We start from the raw sequence: 19,661 nt of genomic DNA, 5'->3' as shown, positions 1-19,661 counted from the left end.
ATGATAAGATCTTTACAAGAATAAAATGACTAAGTAATAAGAAAATTCGAGGATGAATTTTTATAAGGGGGGAAGAATGTAATACCCCGTATCTCTGACGTTGCCAAAGTAGGCAGCGTATCTAAATTTAAACAGTTAAAACGGCCAAAAAGGGAATTATCGGGAAATAATTAAATAAAAGAGAACTCGAGTAGGTCGATATGGAGATTTTAATATGAAAATCTCAATATCAAGAATTCCATAAAGGAAATGGAATTAACTTAAAAAGAAAAGTATGGAAAAGTGGATAAAGTGCACTTAAACTCGAAAATTGGAACATAAGCGTTTAATTCCCGGAAAATATAAATGATATAAATTATTGATGGGAATTAGTGTTTTAAAAAAAATAATATCGATATATTGGTTATCGATAATTATTAAAATGAGAATTGGACGAAAAAGTTGGAAAAAGTGCATTTTAGCTCAAATTGGAATTTGAGCGTTTTTAGCAGAAAATTTCTAAATTATATTATTGGAATAAAATAATGACATATCGAGGTGGTAATATTTATTTGGATATAAATAATACACAATTTATCGAGATCAAATGACTAAGTGATTAATGGACTAAATTGGACGAAAGAAAAGTTATAAATTAAAGTGTAAGGAGGTGGCAAATTCAAGGATTGACCTAAGAAAATCAAGGTAAGAATCAGTATTTTGGTTAGGGTTTAGCACGAAAATATTCTGTTTTGTTGAGCTTTGATGGTGTTTAATGGTGATGATGAATTTGATAGTTAGAAATGATGTTCATGGTGTTTGAATGGTTAGTTATAGGCTGAATTAATGTTTTGTTGTGAGATATGAGGGTTGTAATATATATGGGTGTGGTGTATGTTCAGGTTTCATGTAGATTGAAGATGAATTGGTGGTTGTTTTGGGGTTTTGATGGCCGGAAGTAATGAACCACCGCGCTTCGCACGGTGGGGCTGCGTTTCAGCAGCCATGGTACGTTGCACCATGGCTGGAGCAGCCCCTCCCTGGCCAAAGCAGGGGACGGCTGAGGGATAGTGAAGTGGGGGCTGATGCCACCCTTCCCCGATGGTTGTATCGCTTAAAATCGACGCAAACGCTAAGTGTTACGTAACTAGTTTCGAGCGTAACATAAAAACTGTTTTGAATTAAACTTTGAACTAAGATTTTAATGTGTTTATGTTGGTGATAATGACATAATTAGAGGCTGTATGAATTTGTGTATTGTTGAATATATAGGCTGTTTTAATCGACCGAAACGTTAAAGAGATAACTTGAAAAAAACGATGTTGCTGGAATTTTTGCGCTACGAAACAGCCATATTGCGAGGGCAATATCTCAAGCGATATAGCTCCAAATTAAGTTCCGTTTGTTGGTACGGAAACTTAAGGATGTTGTCTATAAATGTCTAACTTTAAGTTTCTGCTAGTTTGGCCTCGAAATGGATCAAATAATTTAGAACATTATGTTGCGTATAGCAGCTCTGAAATTTGGACAGCCCCAAGCTATTAACTTCAGAACCATATTCCGACACCTTCGCGTGCTAATCTCAGTCCGAGACCTAAACAAAAGTTGTAGGCGACGTTCTGAACATTAAGAATGTCAATTTTTCTTAGGAGTCGGATTGTTTTAAGTAAACGGTTTCAATAGCCGAAGTTGGCTAGAAACCTAGTTTTGGATTAATTAATTATAGTTAGTTTGTAATTAATTCGAGTTACTATCGAATTTGTGTAGACTTGACGGGGCGACTACCAATGGAACTCGGAACTTACAAAACGCGATATTGCTTAGCTGTTATCGAAGGATATGGATAGCAAGCGGTGAGTATATTTTACTCACTCTTATTATCGTATTAAAAACTATTTTATATATATATATTATCATTATTAAATGCATCGCATTAGTTGTTTGAGTTGAATTGTTTGATTTGGATTGTTGGTGTATGATTGAATTATATTCAACTTGTTTGTTTATGGATTGAACTACATTGTATTGGATTGACTTATTTGATATATGAATTGTATTACTCTGCTTATGACTTGTCGATTATTTGCGAATGTGAGTTTGTATATGATCCGAAGAAACGAGCTACCTATTGGGCGTTAATAGGCCGTGTGATCACCGGAGTTTATGAAAGTCTAGATATTCGTACATAGATACGTTTGATATGAGCTCATTAAATGTTGATCATATTTATAATTATAAAATGGAATATGTTGGGTATCGGAAAGGAGGATTATAATTGTGGCAGATACAAGGTAACTCGGTCGAACTATCTCGGGACCCACAACTTGGGATTAAGTAGTGGCATGATGTAACTCGGTTGAACTATCTCGGGATTATGCCACGTGGTAGCGGGTAACTCGGTCGAACTATCTCGGGACCCGGCCACTAGGACGATATGATTCGAATATGATACGGATTAGGAGAGGTTAAGGAGTTTAAGATTAAGGTTTCGATCGGATCAAATACTTGTCTTAAGTGAATTGTTTGCAATCGCTGTGATTGTATATGTTGGAATGGTTTGAAAATGTGATTGTATATATATATTAAAAAAAATGTTTTAAATGCGATGCTTATTTTGATAATATGGTAAGTAAAGTATAACTCACTCAGCTTAATAGCTGACCCCCAAATAGTGTGTTTTTCAGGTACCTAGATTCTAGACGTGGCTAGAAGTTCGTCTTTAACCGGAAGTTCCTTTGGCTATGTACAACCCCGACTTCCGTAGATGCTGCAGTAGTATGGTGTCTAACCAGTGTCGTTGCCTATTACAGCAGTGAAATTTTATATGGTTTATAGTTGATGTCTGTTGTGTATATGAGGTCTGGCTACAATAGGTATCACGGTGGTAAATTCCCGTGATGTAATTTTGACATAGTGGTTTATGCCGGGCTAATACGTTCATGATACGGAAACGATAAGTCTGAGCACGTTGTATGGTTTTACCACTGTATATAAATGTATCTTTGTTTAAATGCTGTGTTATAAAGTTATTGTATGATTGTTTATTGCGAAATTTTTTTTGGTAAAATTCAGGCTTGCTACGGGTTTTGGAACCAAAATTCTCATTCCCTAGCGTCGGTCACGACTCGAGAAATCGGGTCGTGACAGTTGAAGTCTCAGTTGCCCCCGAGCATTGGTTTTTTTGCACGTTTATGTGATTGTATGTTTCCTTAAGGCTTGCTACGGGTTTCGGTACTACATTACCCATAACCTAGCGCCGGTCGCGATTCATGAAAATGGGTCGTGACAATAAATCTAGAACGTACCTCGTGAGCGACCCGTATTCAAAAAAACACGATTAAAATATTTTTCCGTTTAACGTGGAAGACACGTTCTGAATATATTCATATAGCGAAATCACGTTTTCAGAAATGCTGGTTGCATAACCCTAATTATTCTGACCCACGCGCATTTCTGAAAACCAGTGCGGTGGTACAGGGATTTAGCTCACGTGCCTTGCCTCGCAGGCAGCCCTGTCTCAAGCCACGCATCCGAACAATATGTTTAATAAAATATATCAAACTCTTTTTCTTCCAATGCGTTATATCAAACATAGTTAAAACATGCACAGCATGCACACAAACGTAAGGCCAGCTAAACTACGCACAGTGTCCTTGTAAACCAAAGACACGAAGCTTAGCCCACCCGTAGGGGTCACCATAAAACACCATATGCCTATTAAGTAGCCACCTAGTTGAGTTAGTCAAAGTCAGGTTCCTATTAGAGTATATAGATAGAGGAACCATGACGTGGCCACAGGCATATCAAACCTATATACACTATTGCAGCATTTAAGAGTTTAAAGTATTATTTACATAACAACAAGATAAGCTTCCCTAATGAAAAAGGGTGGAAGCTCGACCAGACCCGGTAGCTAGGTACCTGAAAATGACAAACAACAACGGGGTTAGAAATATAAATATTTCTGAGTGAGTAGATAGTTTTACAATAAATACCAAAATCGTGTATAGACAAAATATCAATATATAAAAATATTACCAGTCCTCGATCCAAATGAAACCCTAGTCTTGTTACGTTATAGAGCTATCATATATAATGCATACACACAACTCTTGTTTAATACAGGATGAGCTGCATACCTAAGTATTGCAGTCATCTTAACTTTGTATAGGGTTGCTGGGCCGGAACTTAAGTCACTTCCACCTCAGGACTATCCAATAGGTTTAAGCCGCTTTACAAGCATTTGGCTTAACCTAATCTCAGTATGTATGCTTATAAGGTTTACCTCTCATCTAGTTCATTATCACCGGTGATCACACAGTCCTATTGTTGCCCAATAGATAGCTCGTTTCAGTGGATCTTCCTTGGCTAAGTTTCATACTTAGTGCGATTTACGGATTTACAAATAATTGAATACTAATATTCAAAAGTAAACAAATAAATTCACAAACACCGCTAGGTCTGGAACTTAATCCTGTGGTTGAGGTCAGACTGCTTGCTAGCTGGTCGGACTAAACACACAAAGCAAACAGGATAAAACACATCAATATATGTTTCCTATAAAATTTCTAGGTCCATAAACCCAGATCTAGGTCAAACATATAATAATATAAACACGTAACACTTATGGTTTGTTTTCTTTTAAAACCATAGTATTAATTCTCATTTTGAGAAAACGTTCTAACTCCTCTCTAGAAGTTATTTTAGGTATCGCAATACAAAAAAAAACAATTTATAGTATAGTCCTAATTGTCAAAACAATTCTCGGTCATATACTAAGTATTTAGCAAAACCGATTGCTAACTCTTTAAAACCATTTAAACGTCGACTTTAACTCTTTTAATGTCTGATATAAATGTTTAACTTTACTTTTTAAAATCTCCTTTTAAAAGTCTTTTTGTTTAGGTTATAAAACTCTTTCACTTTCTTCCAAAAGAATTTATTGTTTTAAAACATTTTCGAATCAACGAAACTACGTCAAGTTCGAGACCTTCCCTCTCATGGTCCACGTTCGTGCACCAAATGGTGCACGTTCGTGCACCCGAGTGGACAACCCCTGGAATGTTGATTTCCCGTGCTTTCCGATGTGCTCTAACCATGTTTTTCTGACCCTAACACGTATACACAATCCAATCTATCCATATTCACGTTCGAAACGTAAAAATAATACGTTTACGTTCGATCCGATACGGTAACCATTTATCAACGAATATATATTCGAAATATATCGAAATATATTAAAATATACGTTTAATACTGGTTTAATACCTCGATTACTTGAGTAATCGTTGAAGAAACGAAGTTAGAATCGAGAAACGGATCGAACGGACGAAACCCTAATCGTCGCCGCACGTACTGAGTGCTTAGCAGCTCAATTCCTTTTTGAATTGAATGAATTATGGCTTTAGAGCCTTAAATTGTAACCTAATGTTATATATATGTATGTATATATATATGTATATATATGTATGTATACATACATATATGTATGTATACATATATGTATGTATACATATATGTATGTATACATATATGTATGTATACATATATGTATGTATACATATATGTATATATAGGTATGTATATATACATATATGTATATATATCTATATATACATATATATATACATATATTTATATGTATATATAGATATATATATATATGTATATATATATATAATTGGAAAAAGTACATTTTAGTACTAGTTCAATCATGCACTTTAAACCAACTTCTAAACTAGTCATTCATAGCCTAAACCGAAACGACTTCCAAACTTCGTGAAAATTGTACCAAAAATCTAATAAAATATAACGAGAATAAATCATCCGACTTATATTGTATTCTTTATAAATCATTTTCATATATTAAGTCCGCATTGACTGCGCTTGATAAAAAGCCATGCTTTACGCATTTTTGGCCCGACACTCAAAATACATGTACACTACATGTATATTCCGTTGCCAGTCAGCCTAGACTTCATAGTCATAAGGCTCGGTTCTCGAAATTTGCATCTTTTGAAATTACTGTCTATATACAGTTTTTCAAATTCTTTTTATACATATATGGAGTTTATGTTGATAATTTCAAGCTAATTAAAGTTTACACTTCTGATCGTGATTACTTGCGCTTTTGGCTCAGTGCCATAAATTCACGCAAGTATCACAACCTCACCTCCATCTTCAGACATCATCTATCTCTTCGTTCGTCGATTGCAACAGTGAAAACTTAGATAACCGTCTTGGGATTATCATATCCCAATATTAAACTGATCTAACGGTTCGATTACTAGTTATTGGGGTTTTACTACATTCTGTTAGTTTCAAGATAACATCGGAAACTTACTCCTTTGGTTTACTGTTTTCATCTCTTTCTTACCTTGATAACATTTCCATCTTATGTTAATCCAAGGTTTATTATATTGTTTAAGTATATTGTTTATTCATTAAAGAATTAATAATTATTTATTAATGAATACCTTCTTTGACAGGACTTCACAAAGTCTGTCAGTCATTAACATAATCAACGACTCTCTTTATTCAAATCAGAACTAGTAGTCTAACTACTTGGTTCTGAGAATTATTTTCCTTTTTATCATCTTTCTTTTAGTTGATTTATTGTTATTTATTGGTTAAGTGATGAGGTTTACTCCTCTCAGACTTATGAGTTTTGGTTTATCTAACCACTCGTTTTGATTCAAGAGATATGTCCATTACTGATATCTGCTCTGTCTGTAAGACCAATCTCAGATCCATTTTAATTAAACACATGCACATGACTTTGTTCACCGACAGTTACTTGAAGTCAAACTAATCGAGTTGTGTCTAATTAGATCCTACTCTCTTTTATCTTAATCGCAATTATCTTCTATTATATACTCTCAAAGTTTTATTTATCACAAAATTCCAGCACTAGACTTACATCTCACTCTATCTTAGAGTAAGAATGTAAATCCTCACTTCCTACTCTTCTCAATCCTTATTAATTTCTGATGTTTTGGAATGAAACATTAGAATCCAGATATTTATTGTTTATTATGAACAACAACATCTTATCTCCACTATCTTGTATCCTATCTTGACATTATTACAGAGTTTGTTCAAGTACGCTTACATTTTAAAACAAATATAGTTTGTTTTGTAAACAAAATGTTTCTTAACAATTTATTTCACAAAAATTTTGTTTTATAAACAAATGGTTTCTCAAACCAATCATTTCAAACATATGTGCATATACACACATATTCACCCACATATACAGATATATGTGTGTACCAGCTGGATTTTCTTTAAATTTATCCTTTTAAAACTGTGAATCTAAGAATTCACATTTCAAAACTTTTATACAATTGTGGCTCAAGGTGATGATATCTCTTATCCCCAAAGTGTTGCTATACAATCCACTTTATCTTTGATATACTAATATACATGATGCATGTCCTAACAAAATCATTTTATATAGCTATATGGAATTCAAGTATTCCTTTTTTATAGTGATCATTGCAATGTGCATTCATGATGCATCTGAGCATAATAATACATTCTTTTAAAACAGAACTATATACTCACTCTGCAAGCTTCTTTAAAACTACCTCTCCGTAATATTTCAAATTTCTTAATCCTAATAATTTATCCTCACATTAGGATTATTTTTTCTTCACATCATTTGGTTGATTATCAATAGTTATTGATTTTCCATTTAAGGATGTACGTTTCTTAACGTCCCTAACTTATCAATTCTCATTTCTCATTTATCTTTTAATATTTACTTGTATGTGTATTTCTTTTTATTTAAGGATATAATTTATATTTGTAGTTTATGTTTTCCAATTCTAACGCAATATTGAAAACATATAAACAGACTAACTTAAACATTAAACACATAACTAAACATTACCTGACGATGATCGTTGAGACTGAAATGCCTCACGAATCATCGGGCCTTTACCTCGCCCTCCGCGGAATTTCAGTTTTCCCTTATCCTTTCCCCCTCGCGAAACAAAATAGGGGTTGTAGTGCCTCGCAGGTCCAGAGTTTCCTACCCTAGGAAATGTAGCAGTAAGTTCTTCAGGTTTGGTGTAATAGTACGGCTGGAGGGGTATGTCGTTCCTCCTCAACGTATTCTCTATTTGTTTTGCGTGCCCTGCCAGATATGCCACAGCATCAGACTTTACTGCCGTGAGTTCCTCGAACTCAGGCCCCAAACCTTTGACGTACCTATTTGCAACCTCCTCACCATCACGAACTAACTCAGGTACTTCTTCACATAAACGCATAAACTCGATAGTGTATGCCTCCACATTCAAATCTTCTCTAGTATACTTGTCCATATAATCCCTCACCCTATCCAAACTTTGGTTCTCTTGCATCTCCCACTCGCTCACGTATTCCCACGACTGACTCGGCGAGTGTCTTATTTGCTGTTGAACCCTCCTTAGATGGTCCACCTAAGTTAAGAACTCTTTTACCTTAAATCCCAGATAAGCCGATGTAGCAGTCGATTTAGACACGGAGCTATGGCTATTTCCAGTACTATTTATGTCTTTATTCAAAATTCTCTCTAATTCCTCCACTCCAATAGCATCCTCCCATATGTCCATGTCACATGCTGACGTTGAGTCAACAGCCTCTATGAAATCTGATGTATCAGGTATAACAGGCCATCCTGGTACATTATGTGGATCAGACCCCACATGGGAATGAGCTCTACTAGGCCCAGACATACTGAAACACATGAAATTTCAGGGTAAGTACCGTATGTAATAGTTATAGAAAAAATCACATTTTCATATAACAGGTATCAACTATTAACTTATATAAGAAAAACACATAACAGTCACACAATTCAGAGAAAATCTAACTATTTTCTCGAACAAAAATTCAGAGGAAATCTTCGCTTTGTCCTGTGTTCAAACAGAACCATTCTCTTCGAATACTGGTCATCTGTTTTGACCATTCCGCTTCATGATTGTAACGTATTTCTAACTTAGCAACATCTGACATGTTTCATCAGTTGTAATGTATCTCGAACACAAGAACAACTCATGTGTTCCTGATCAAAACATCAATACACACTACACACATGTATAGTTGCTATCAATAACTTAATGTACTCAATAACTGACAACTGATCATGACATGACTTGAATCCTACGTTGCTGCAATAGTTTACTACGAATCTTTATGATTTCTAATACCTCTACTTAACATATATCATCAACAATACTTCAGACATTCAAGTCCTAAAACATTACTCTGATACCACCTTTGTCACAACCCAATTTCCACCCTGAAACTCGAGCCGAGACCAACGCTAGGGAATGGGAATGATTGTTCGAAAACCCGTAGCAAGCCTAAAACCTCTATAAATTTTTCGCAAATATAAATCTAGATCGTACCTCGTGAACGACCCGTATTCAGAAAACACCGTTAAAACATTTTTTCGATTCGAGCTACTCGAATTCTGCCACGTACAAAAGAAAAAGAACGACAAAGCACAACTTTCTTCTTGTCTTGACTTTTCTCTATTCTTGGAGGTACATTCTCAGTCTTTTTAGGATGTAAAAGGTTTAACGTGGAAGACACGTTCTGAAAATATTCATATAGCGAAATCACGTTTTCAGAAATGCTGGTTGAATAACCGTAGTTATTCTGATCCACATACATTTCTCAAAACTGGTGTGGTGGTACAGGGACTTAGCTCACGTGCCTTGCCTCGCAGGCAGCCCTGTCTCAAGCCACGCATCCGAACAATATGTTTAATAAAATATGTCATTTTTCTTTCAAAGCATTATATCAAAAATAATTAAAACAATCACATCAAGCACACAAACGTAAGGCCACCTAAACTACACACAGTGTCCTTGTAAACCAAAGACACGAAACTTGGCCCATCTGTAGGGGTCACCATAAAACACCATATGCCTATTAAGTTGCCACCTAGTAGAGTTAGACAAAGTCAGGTTCCGATCAGAGTATATAGAAGAGGAACCATGACGTGGCCACAGGCATATCAAACCTATATACACTATTGCAGCATATAAGAGTTTAAAGTGTTATCTACATAACAACAAGATAAACTTCCCTGATGAAAAAGGGTGGAAGCTGGACAAGACCCGGTAGCTAAGTACCTAAAAATGACAAACAACAACGGGTTAGAAATATAAATATTTCTGAGTGAGTAGATAGGTTTACAATTAAATACCAAAATCGCGTATAGAAAAAATATCAGTATATAAAAATATTACCAGTCCTCGATCCAAATGAAAGCCTAGTCCTCTGACGTTATAGTGCTATCATATATAATGCATATACACAACTCTTGTTTAGTATAGGATGATCTGCATACCCAAGTATTACAGTTAACTCTATATAGGGTTGCTGGGCCAGAATTTAAGTCACTGCCACCTCAGGATTACCCAATAGGCTTAAGCCGCTTTACAATCATTTGGCTTAACCTAATCTCAGTATGTATCCTTATAATGTTTACTTCTCGTCTAGTTCATTATCACCGGTGATCACACAGTCCTATTGTTGTCCGATAGATAGCTTGTTTCAGTGGATCTTCCTTGGCTAAGTTTCATACTTAGTGCGATTTACGGATTTAAAAACAATTGAATACTAATATTCAAAAGTAAACAAATGAAGTCACAAACACCGCTGGGTCTGGAACTTCATCATGTGGTTGAGGTCATACTGCTGCCTAGCTGGTTGGACTCAAACCACAAAGTAAACAGGATAAAACACATCAATATATGTTTCCTATAAAATTTCTAGGTCCATAAACCCAAATCTAGGTCAAACATATAATCATATAAACACGTAACACTTATGGTCTGTGTTATTTTAAAACCATGGTATTAATTCTCATTTTGAGAAAACTTTCGAACTCCTCTCTTGAAGTTATTTTAGGTATCGCAATACCGAAAGAAAACCATTTATAGTATAGACATAATTGTAAAAACAATTCTGTCATATACTAAGTATTTAGCAAAATCGATTGCTAACTCTTTAAAACCATTTAAACGTCGACTTTAACTCTTTTAAAGTCCGTTATAAATGTTTGACTTTACTTTTAAAATCTCCTTTTCACAGTCTTTAAGTTTAGGTTATAAAACTATTTCAATTTGTTCCAAAGAAGTTATTGTTCTAAAATGTTTTCGAATCAACGAAACTACGTCAAGTTCTTAGGGAAAAAACCCCGAAACGTCCCCACTCATCGGCGTCTCAGCATGGTGCAAGATCGTGAACCTTGGGTGCGTGATCGTGCACCCTAGATGGTGCACGTTCGTGAACCTTGGGAGCACGGTCGTGCACCCTAGATGGTGCACGTTCGTGCACCCGAGTGCACAGCCCCGGGAAAGTTGATTTTTCGGGCTTTCCGATGTGCTCTAACCCCGTTTTTCCGCCCCTAGCATGTCTACACAATCCAATCTATCCATATTCACGTTCGAAACGTAAAAACAATACGTTTAAGTTCGATTCGATTCGATAACCGTTTATGAACGAATATATATTTGAAATATATCAAAATATATTAAAATATACGTTCAATACGGGTTTAATACCACGATTACTTGAGTAATCGCTGAAGAAACAGAGTTAGAATCGAGAAACGAATCGAACAGACGAAACCCTAATCGTCGCCGCACGTACTAAGCGCTTAGAACCTCAATTCCTTTTTGAATGGAGTTAATTATGGCTTCTGAGCCTTAAATTGTAACCTAATGTTATATATAAATGATTGGCAAAAGTACACTCTAGTACTAGCTCGATCATGCACTTTAAACCAACTTCTAAACTAGTCGTTCATTGCCTAAACAGAAACGACTTCCAAACTTTGTGAAAATTTTATCAAAAATATAATAAAATATAACAAGAGTAAAAATATTATTTTTATTCCCATCCGACTTATATTTTATTTTTTAATAAATAATTTTCAATTTATTAAGTCCGCATTGACTGCGCTTGATAACATTTCTGCTTCCAAATTTTATCAAATTTTCACGATAACCTTTTTAAAATATTTCGTGAATATTAGTACCAAAAATATTCGCTAGGGACTTTTATTCTGCACCCAATTTATAAATCCATATTGTCTCCGTTAACTATATAACTACTCAAATTTAAATTCTAAAAATTTAAATTTGTAATCCTATAGCCATATTAAAATTTTAGGGATACTTGTAAATTACATTTATCTTTAAATTTAATTTACTTAGTCCCGTCTAATAAAATATTAGACACGTGGCTATATTTTATCCCTTATATTTCCGGGTTATTACAGTAACGTTTGTAAATATTTGGCTTAAATCGCCAAAAACGGGAAACGTTTTGATTTATTTTGTAACATTTGTAAATGTTATGCTTAAATTGCTAAAAAGGTCAAACCGTTGGTTTCGTTTCATAACGTTTGTAAACGTTTGGCTTAAATCGCTGGAAAGGTGAAACGTTTGGAATTGTTTCGTAACGTTTTAAACGTTTGGCTTAAATCGCTAAAAAGGTGAAACGTTTGGATTGGTTTCGTAACGTATTAAATTTTTGGCTTCAATCGCTAAAAAGGTGAAACGTTTGGATTTATTTCGTAACATTTGTAAACGTTTGGCTTAAATCGCTAAAAAGGTGAAACGTTTGGATTTATTTCGTAAGGTTTATAAACGTTTGGCTTAAATCGCTAAAAGGTGAAACATTTGGATTAGTTTCGTAACGTTTTAAACGTTTGGATTGGTTTTGTAACGTTTGTAAACGTTTGGCTTAAATCGCTAAAAAGGAGAAACATTAGGATTTGATTCGTAACGTTTTGAACGTTTGGATTGGTTTCGTAACGTTTGTCGTAAATCTCTAAAGAAGTGAAACGTTTGGATTTGTTTCGTCACGTTTGTAAACGTTTGGCCTAAATAGCTAAAAAGGTGAAACGTTTGGATTTGTTTCGTAATGTTTGTAAATGTTTGGCTTAAATCGCTAAAAAAGTAAACCGTTTGGATTTGTTTAGTAACGTTTTAAACGTTTGAATTGGTCATATAACGTTTTGAATGTTTGGCTTAAATCGCTAAAAAGTTGAAAAGTTTGGAATTATTTCGTAACGTTTTCAACGTTTCGTAACGTTTATAAACGTTTGGCTTAAATCGCTAAAAAGGTGAAACATTTGGATTTGTTTCGTAACGTTTAAACGTTTGGATTTGATTCGTATCGTTTTAAATGTTTATCTTAAATCGCTAAAAAGGTGAAATATTTGGATTTGTTTCGTAACGTATTAAACGTTTGGATTGGTTTCGTAACGTTTAAATTGTCTGGCTTAAATCTCTAAAAAAGTGAACGTTTGGTTTTGTTTTGTATCATTTATAAATGTTTGGCTCAAATCGCTAAAAAGGTGAAACGTTTGGATTTATTTCGTAACATTTGTAAACGTTTGGATTGGTTTCACAACGTTGTAAACGTTTGGGTTAAATCGCTAAAAAGGTGAAACGTTTGGATTTTTTCGTAACGTTTGTAAACATTTGGCTTAAATCGCTGAAAAGGTGAAAAGTTTGGATTTGTTTTGTAACGTTTTAAATGTTTGGCTTAGATCGCAAAAAATGTGAAACGTTTGGATTGGTTTTGAAACGTTTGTAAATGTTTTTCTTAAATCGCTAAAAAGGTGAAATGTTTGGATTTGTTTCGTAACGTTTGTAAACGTTTGGCCTAAATCGCTAAAAAGGGAAAACGTTTGGATTTCTCTAGCAATGTGTTGGTTATCGTAACGTTTGTAAACGATTGACTTGTATCACAAAAAAGGTGAAACGTTTGGATTTGTTTCGTAACGTGTCAAACATTTTGATTGGTTTTGAAACGTTTTAAACTTTTGGTTTAAATAGCTAAAAATGGGAAACATTTGGTATAAATCGCTAAAAATATGAAACGTTTGGATTTTTTTTGTAACGTTTGTAAACATTTGACTTAAATCGCAAAAAAGGTGAAACGTTTGGATTTGTTTCGTAACGTTTGTAAACGTTTGGCTTAAATCGCTAAAAAAAGTGACACGTTTGGATTTGTTTCATAACGTTTTAAATAATTCGATTGGTTTTGTAACGTTTTAAATGTTAGGCTTAATTCGCTAAAAAGGTGAAATGTTTATATTGGTTTGGTCACGTTTTAAATATTTGGGTTGGTTTCGTAACGTTTTAGACGTTTGGCTTAAATCGCTAGAAATGTGAAACGATTGGTTTTGTTTCATAACATTTGTAAATGTTTGGCTTAAATTGCTAAAAAGGGGAAACGTTTGGATTTGTTTCGTCACGTTTGTAAAAGTTTGGCCTAAATCGCTAAAAAGGCAAAACGTTTGGATTTGTTTCGTAATGTTTGTACATATTTGGCTTAAATCGCTAAAAAGGTGAAACGTTCGGATTTATTTCGTAACGTTTTTTACGTTTCGTAACGTTTGTAAACGTTTGGCTTAAATCGCTAAAAAGGTGAAACGTTTGGATTTGATTCGTAACGTTTTATATGTTTAGCTTAAATCGCTAAAAGGTGAAACGTTTGGATTTTTTTTTGAAATGTTTGTAAACATTTGACTTAAATAGCTAAAAAGGTGAAGCGTTTGGATTTGTTTCATAACGGTTTAAACATTTTGATTGGTTTTGTAACGTTTTAAATGTTTTGCTTAAATCGCTAAATAGGTGAAATGTTTAGATTGGTTTCGTAACGTTTTAAATGTTTGATTTTGGTTTCGTAACGTTTTTAACGTTTGACTTAAATCTCTAAAAAGGTGAAATGTTTGGATTTGTTTCGTCACTTTTGTAAACGTTTTGACTGGTTTAGTAACGTTTTAAACTTTTTGCTTAATTCGCTAAAAAGGTTAAACGCTTAGATTTGTTTCGTAACATTTGTAAACATTAGGCTAATATCGCTAGAAAGGGGAAATGTTTGGATTTGTTTCGTAACGTTTGTAAATGTTTGGCTTAAATCGCTAAAAAGGTGAAAATTTTGGATTTGTTTCGTAACGTTCGTAAACATTTGGCTTAAATTGCTAAAAAGGTGAAACATTTGGATTTGTTTCGTAATTTTTTTGGTTTCGTAATTTTTTTATACTTTTGGCTTAAATTGCTAAAAAGGTGAAACGTTTGGATTTTCTTCGTAACGTTTGTAAACGTTTGGCTTATATTGCTAAAAAGGTGAAACGTTTGGATTTGTTTTGTAACGTTTGTAAACGTTTGGCTTAAATTGCCAAAAAGGGGAAACGTTTGGTTATGTTTCAAAACGTTTGTAAACATTTGGCTTAACTCGCTAAAAAGGTGAAACATTTGGATCTGTTTCGTAACGTTTTAAAAGTTTGGATTGGTTTCGCAACGTTTTAAACTTTTGGCTTAAATTGCGAGAAAGGTGAAACTTTTGGATTGGTTCCGTAACGTTTTAAATGTTTGGCTTCTATCGCTAAAAAGGTGAAACGCTTTGGATTTGTTTCGTAACGTTTGTAAACGTTTGGCTTAAATTGCTAAAAAGATGAAACATTAGGATTTGTTTTGTAATGTTTGTAAACGTTTGGCTTAAATCGCTAAAAAGGTGAAATATTTGGATTTGTTTCGTAACGTTTTAAACGTTTGGATTGGTTTTGTAACGTTTGTAAACGTTTAGCTTAAATCGCTAATAATAGGAAAAATTTGGCTTTGTTTCGTAATGTTTTAACCGTTTGGATTGGTTTCGTTACGTTTTAAACGTTTGGTTGAAATCGCTAAAAAGATGAGACGTTTGGATTTGTTTCGTCACGTTTGTAAAAGTTCGGCGTAAATCGCTAAAAAGGTGAAACGTTTGGATTTGTTTCATAACGTTTTTAACGTTTGGATTGGTTTTGTAACGTTTGTAAACGTTTGGCTTTGTTTCGTAATGTTTTAATCGTTTGGATTGGTTTCGTTACGTTTTAAACGTTTGGTTGAAATTGCTAAAAAGGTGAAACGTTTGGATTTGTTTCATCACGTTTGTAAAAGTTTGGCCTAAATCTCTAAAAAGGTGAAACGTTTGGTTTTGTTTCATAACGTTTTAAACGTTTGGCTTAAATCGCTAAAAAGGGGAAACATTAGGATTTGTTTAGTAACGTTTTAAACGTTTAAATTGGTTTTGTAACGTTTTTAATGTTTGACTTAAATCGCTAAAAAAGAAAAACGTTTGAATTTATTTCGTAGCGTTTTTTTCGTTTCGTAACGTTTGTAAACGTTTGGCCTAAATCGCTAAAAAGGTGAAACGATTGGATTTGTTTCGTAACATTTTAAACCTTTGGATTGGTTTCGCAACGTTTTAAATGTTTGGCTTAATTCGCTAAAAAGGTGAAACATTTGTTTTTGTTTCGTAACATTTGTAAATGTTTGGCCTAAATCGCTAAAAAGGTGAAACGTTTGGATTTTTTCGTAACATTTGTAAGCGTTTGGTTTGGTTTTGTAACGTTTTAAACGTTTGGCTTAAATCGATAAAAAAGGTGAAACATTTGGATTTTTTTCGTAACGTTTGTACGTTTGGCTTAAATCGCTAAAAAGGTTAAACGTTTGGATTTGTTTTGTAACGTTTTAAATGTTTTGCTTACATCGCTAAAAAGGTGAAATGTTTGGATTGGTTTCGTAACGTTTTAAATGTTTGGCTTCAATCGCCAAAAAGGTGAAACATTTTGGATTTAATTCGTAACGTTTGCAAAATGTTTGGCTTAAATCGCTAAAAAGGTGAAACGTTTGGATTTGTTTCGTAACGTTTGCAAACGTTTGGCTTAAATCATTAAAAAGGTGAGACATTTAGAATTGTTTCGTAACGTTTTAAACGTTTGGATTGGTTTTGTAACGTTTGTAAACACTTGGAATTGTTTCGTAACGTTTTAAACGTTTTGATTGGTTCTGTAACGTTTTTAGCATTTGGATTGGTTTTTGTAACGTTTAAAACATTTGGATTGGTTTCGTAAGTTTTTAAATGTTTGGCTTAAATCGCTAAAAAGTTGAAACAATTTGTTTTGTTTCGTTACATTTGTAAATGTTTGGCTTATATCGCTAATAAGGTGAAACGATTGGATTTGTTTCGTAACATTTTTAAACGTTTGGATTGGTTTCATAACGTTTTAAATGTTTGGCTTAATCGCTAAATAGGTGAAACGTTTGGTTTTGTTTCGTAACATTTGTAAATGTTTGACATAAATCGCTAAAAAGGTGAAACGTTTGGATTGTTTCGTAACATTTGTAAACGTTTGGATTGGTTTCGTTACGTTTTAAACGTTTGGCTTAAATCGATAAAAAAGGTGAAATATTTGAATTTTTTCGTAATGTTTGTAAATGTTTAGCTTAAATCGCTAAAAAGGTTAAACGTTTGGATTTGTTTTGTAACATCTTAAATTTTTGGCTTCCATCGCTAAAAAGGTGAAACGTTTGGATTGATTTTGAAACCTTTGTAAACGTTTTGCTTAAATCGCTAAAAATGTGAAATGTTTGGATTTGTTTCATAACATTTGTAAACGTTTGGCTTAAATCGCTAAAAAGGGGAAACGTTTGGATTTCTTTCGCAATGTTTTTGGTTTTGTAACGTTTGTAAACGTTTGACTTAAATCACAAAAAAAGTGAAACGTTTGGATTTGTTTCGTAATATTTTAAACGTTTCGATTGGTTTTGTAAATGTTTGGGTTAAATGGCTAAAAAGGTGAAAAGTTTGGATTTGTTTCGTATCACTTGTAAACGTTTGGATTGGTTTCATAACGTTTTAAACGTTTGGGTTAAATCGCTCAAAAGGTGAAACGTTTTGATTTTTTTTTGTAACGTCTGTAAACGTTTGGCTTAAATCGCTAAAAAGGTGAAACGTTCGGATTTCTTTTGAAACGTTTGTTAACGTTTGGCTTAAATCGCTAAAAAAGTGAAACGTTTGGATTTGTTTCGTAGCGTTTATAAATGTTTGGCTTAAATCACTAAAAAGGTGAAACGTTTGGATTTTTTTCGTAGCGTTTTTGGTATCGTAACGTTTGTAAACGTTTGACTTAAATCGCAAAAAAGGTGAAACATTTGGATTTATTTCGTAACGTTTTAAACGTTTCGATTGGTTTTGTACCTTTTTAAACTTAGGCTTAAATCGCTAAAAATGTGAAACGTTTGGATTTGTTTCGTAACGTTTGTAAACGTTAGGCTTAAATCGCTAAAAATGTGAAACATTTGGATTTGTTTCGTAAAGTTTGTACACATTTGGCCTAATTTCAAAAAAGGTAAAACATTTGGATTTGTTTCGTAACCTTTGTAAATGTTTGGCTTAAATCGCTAAAAAGGTGAAACGTTTGGATTTGTTTCATAACGTTTGAAACGTTTATATTGGTTTTGCAATGTTTTATACTTTTGCTATAAATCACCAAAAAGGTGAACTTTCGTAAACGTTTGGTTTGAATCGTTAAAAATGGAAACGTTTAGAATTGTTTCGTAACGTTTTAAACGTTTGGATTTGTCTTGTAACATTTTATATGTTTAGCTTAAATCGCTAAAAATGTGAAACGATTGGATTAGTTTCGTAATGTTTTAAACGTTTGGATTGGTTTCGTAACATTTTAAATGTCTATCTTAAATCACTAAAAAGGTGAAACGTTTGGTTTTGTTTCGTTACATTTGTAAATGTTTGGCTTAAATCGCTAAAAAGGTGAAACGTTTGGATTATTTCGTAACATTTGTAAGCGTTTGGATTGGTTTTGTAACGTTTTAAACATTTGGCTTAAATCGATGAAAAAGGTGAAACATTTGGATTATTTTCATAAAGTTTGTAAACGTTTGACTTAAATCGCTAAAAGGGTTAAACGTTTGGATTTGTTTTGTAACGTTTTAAATGTTTGTCTTATATCGCTAAAAAGGTGAAATGTTTGTCTTATATCGCTAAAAAGGTGAAACGTTTTGGATTTGTTTCTTAACGTTTGCAAAATGTTTGGCTTAAATTGCTAAAACGAAGAAACGTTTTGTAATATCCCGTAAAAAAATTTAAAGTTCAAGTTGCGGGCAACACTTTAGTTGTTTACGTAATTTATATTGTTTTGTGATTTAATTCGAAAACGGTTTAATTTAAGTCCGGGTTTCGAAAGGGGTTAATTGAAGTGCGGGTTTCGTTAATAATTTTGAATCAATTACATATTTGAAATTTGTATTGGGGTATAGTTCGTGGTTCGGTTCGATTATTGGTTCGATTAAAAAATTTAAAAAAAAAAAAAAGTTGAAGGTCTCGTTCGAAATCATGATTCTCGAACGAGACCTTCATGAATTTTTGAAGGTTCTCGTTCGAGAACCAAGGTCTCGAACGAGACCTTACTTATTTAAGCTGGTCTCAACCCTCCCTCAACCTCACGTAATTTGCGTCCAACTTCTCACGATTTTTACTCCGGATTTTCAGCTAAAGATTTTCCCATTTCAAACGTTTCTGAACCCTAATACTATCCTCTATATATTCATCAATCTCCAGCCGCCATTCTGACTCCAAATTGCTGTGAAACTCGTATGCTATCCATCACATTTCTGAACCATAACTCTGTTCTTCAAACTGAAAACGGCACCTCCGTTTGTAATCGATATCTCATCCGTTTCTGAGCCAAATTACGTTCCATTCGATTCCAGAGATTATAGACTCAGTCCTCTACAAGTCCGAGCTTAGTTTTCACACAACGGTACGTTATCTTTCTCGTAATTGCCGTAACCGTTGCCGCGTTTACGTAAATTCTGTTTTTG

General features: G+C 33.8%; 1 long non-coding RNA gene across 1 annotated transcript; it reads left to right on the top strand.

The window, feature by feature from the left end:
- The first annotated feature begins 1,636 nt into the window (after window positions 1-1,636).
- Window positions 1,637-2,990, top strand: LOC126661158 (uncharacterized). The gene is made up of 2 exons (XR_008789759.1): window positions 1,637-1,832; window positions 2,652-2,990. It is a non-coding gene; the product is annotated as an uncharacterized LOC126661158 (long non-coding RNA).
- The last annotated feature ends 16,671 nt before the right edge of the window (window positions 2,991-19,661 follow it).

This window comes from Mercurialis annua, linkage group LG8 (genome assembly GCF_937616625.2).
Source record: "Mercurialis annua linkage group LG8, ddMerAnnu1.2, whole genome shotgun sequence".
NCBI classification, from domain to species: Eukaryota; Viridiplantae; Streptophyta; class Magnoliopsida; order Malpighiales; family Euphorbiaceae; genus Mercurialis; species Mercurialis annua.
This window is presented reverse-complemented; position numbering and strand designations above follow the sequence as displayed.